Source organism: Cupressus sempervirens, chromosome 9, assembly GCF_028749045.1.
Source record: "Cupressus sempervirens isolate cs-2001-9-10 chromosome 9, ASM2874904v1, whole genome shotgun sequence".
NCBI classification, from domain to species: Eukaryota; Viridiplantae; Streptophyta; class Pinopsida; order Cupressales; family Cupressaceae; genus Cupressus; species Cupressus sempervirens.
Genome location: NC_143126.1, coordinates 356,208,876 through 356,212,573, shown reverse-complemented (window position 1 = coordinate 356,212,573; position 3,698 = coordinate 356,208,876).

Below are 3,698 nucleotides of genomic sequence, written 5' to 3'. Positions count from 1 at the left end.
AATGAGGAGCGGTTAGTTGTTTTGTTATAAAAGGGATATAGCATGGCTTCTTTCTAGATTTAGTCCTTTTAAGGAATGATTATTAAAGCTCCTACAAGTAGTTTTTAATCAAATATTAGTTTCCTCAATTATTGGTTATTGCATAACCATCTCAACTTGGTCCTTGGGTGCATGCATGGTATGAATCTCCTTGAGTGCAAAATGACTATATTGCTTCATTAATAACCCCTCATGATATTAGCATGCATGAAGACATGCAATGCATATGTTATTTATTTTCAGAATAGCATTCATCAAACCATAATTAAGATAGTATAGATAGATTGCATAATTATAACCATACAAGACTTTCCATCATCCAAAAAGGTACTAAGAGATAAGTTCATGTCCATGATAATAAGTTCATAAAAAATGTCCACAAGACACCTATTAGCCAAGTCCCATGACTTTGAAAACAACACAAACCTATGACCAAAACAAAGAGAACATTAAAAACATTGATAATCATGGAGGAATTATTTGGACTCATCATCTACTACATTAAGTGTAAAGAATTCAATGAATGTGAATAAAATAGATAGATAAATAATATAGATAGATTGCAATCATCAAACCATAATTAAGATAATATAGATAGATTGCATAATTATAACCATAAAAGAATTTTTGTCATCCACAAAGGTGTTAAGAGATATAAGTTCATGTCCATGATAATAAGTTCATAAAAAAGTCCACAAGATACCTATTAGCCATGTCTTGTGACTTTGAAAACAACCTAAACCTATGACCAAAACAAAGAAGACACAAAAACATTGATAATCATGGAGCAATTATTTGGACTCATCAGCTACTACATTAAGTGTAAAGAATTTAACAACTGAATAAGATAGTAGTTCTTGAATTTGCATGCACATCATTGACCAAAGAAAAGTACAAAATTGCCACACTCTAGATAGAGTATTTTATGGTACTCGTACAAAGAGACATCCACCTAGTCATTCCTAATCTCATGAAAAGGGCTAATCAAATGGGGGAGGAACTTGTAGGTTGTTTTATTTAGAGGGAAGAAGAGGCTTCAAGGTGATGGGTTATTTATGTGATTTTTTTTGTGTATGGTGTTGATGGTTAGTTGCATTTTCATAAATGGAGCTTAAAGATTAACTATATTATAAGTTCAGGTTGGAATTTCTCATTTCTCTTGTGATCTCAATGTCCCGTCTAGTCTCCTCACGAAGACGATTTATGAATTGACCTTGACTCTAAAATATTCTTATGACATGGGCTATAGTTTTTTGCTTTTTTTTTTTCAATCTGTTGTAGGGTTTATATTTTATCGTAAATTATCACTTTAGTAGTTTTTCATGAGTTAGTGAGTTTTCCTTCATATCTCCTAAGATTTCCTTGATCCACTCATCTCATGCTAGGGCACAATGATTGTGTGTTATATAACAACAAATGGCAAGTATTTTCACTCATTGGATATATTGTGCTAGAAGGTTTTCCTTCTTTTTTGGCATATTCACAATTTTATCCTACTTAAATATGCAACTAGGATAGATGAATGCAAATATTGAAATAACCTACTCCTTATATTTTTCTCAAAATTTAAAGATTGTAATTAATATTTGTTCAAAATGAACTTATTGAATTAATGCAAGCTTACGACTTTTTTTAAGTTGTGTTTTCTCCATTTCATGCTTTACTACTCAAGGATAATCTAATCTAACAAAAATAAATGGGACCTCCACACAATGATAGGAAAGAACAAGTATTGAGTGAAATCAGGAGTTGTACCAAAGGCCCTTAAAAGATTAGAAAAATAGATTGTGTAAAGCTCTCAACGACCTATACAAGCATCAGATGTTTTTGGGAGATCTTTATTAGGAAATTGGTAAATAATACCTAGAATGAGCAATCCATTTCATACATAACCTCATGAGAGAGAAACATGCAAGCAAGATTACAAAAACCATAATGCAAAGATCAAATGCCAAAATATAAGATAGATCGTAAGGAAACCCTTGCAAAGGAAAAAAACTAGCTTGCATAAGTATTCCAGCTATTTACAATTATTCAACAATAAAACATTACAATGAACTTAGAAAGTTTCAATGAATAACTTTGAAACATCAAGCTCCTTCAATGCACTCTCCATGCATTTGAGCTTGTACCCCACATCTTATGCCGTTCACAAATGTATCAATCAACTTTAATTGCTAAACATATGCTTTCTTTTATAAATTGAAGCTCACACAAATACAACCAATTTGTAAGATAAGACCATGTACCTGAAAACTATTTACTCCATTTTAATTTTTTTTATCAATTTTTTCATACTAACAATTTTTTTTCTCCCACATGTAAAACAATTAACCAAATGTTATATGCAACCTTACAAATAAACTTGTATAATATTTAATGTGAATAAACACTTCATCTAGATGCACCACAAATATATATTTATTTTATATAATTAAAAATATTCCACTTATGTGCAAGGTGTATATAACACATTTTTTCTAAATTTGTTGAAAGGATGTAAATAATGAAGATACTTAGAATTGGAGAGTTTATTTGAAGAGTACAGAGGAATGAGGAAGGACTGAGAGATACAAAATACCAATTAAGCGAGGAGAAATAGTTAAGTAATAGCTTACTCAAAATTGAAGAGATAAATGAATAAGAAGAAAAAATAGAAGCAAATTGGAAGACATAATGTACTCGCCCTTTTCAAAAACAATGTCATATTTTTACCGAGGCATGTCGCTCGAGCAACTCTATAACCTCAGGGCTTCAGGGAGGTTGTTCAAGGGATCCTCTAGTTGAGAATGTTTGAGTGTGCACATATACTCCAAGCCAATATAATTTAGGGTTGAACAAAGTGGTCAAGGGATTAAATAAGAAAGAGGGTATATCAGATCTACAACTTTGGGAATCGTGATGACCAGATCATCATCAGCAAACTACCATGTCAATCCATGCAACTCTGAGTACTTATAACGACTACATAGATCCAACATTGACGAAAGCATGTGAATACCAGTGGTGTCAACAAGATTCAAGGACCCAAAAAAAATTTAAAGAAAAGTATTGCCTTTTATATTTTGAACTATGAGATGTAAAGGCACTAGAAAGGAAGTGAATGCTGGTAAGGTGGCAAAAGGTTGATCGCTCGAACAAGCTAACTATTTTATTAAAAATCATGCTAAGTATTTCAGAGTTGGAATGAAGAACATTACATTGAGAAAATATTGAAGCAATTAAGGCCAAACCTATACATGTCAAGTCTGAGAGCAGGTATGATTTTTTTTTTGGGCTTTTTTGGAAAGTGAGATTGCTGATTGAAGATGATGTCATGTTTTAAGCAAACTTGGGAATTCGTACAACCAGATTTAACCATTTGATCAGGAATGTATAAGAGTAATTTGAGGAGCAAAACTGGTCTAGCATGGTTTCTTAAAAGGAGTGAAAATTAGAAATATTAATAGCCCTTGTCTTGAACAAAAAATAGACGTAAACTTTCTCAGCTGAGCTCGGAGTCACTCGGTTGCCCATGCTTATTCCACCCCGCCGGAAAAAAACGGTCATTCATTTATTTGAGCGATCGTATACTAGTTGAATAACAATTTTAAACCAGTGTATTTTCAATACAAATTTTGATTATTATTAGTTAATATTACACAAATTAGAGAGAAGAA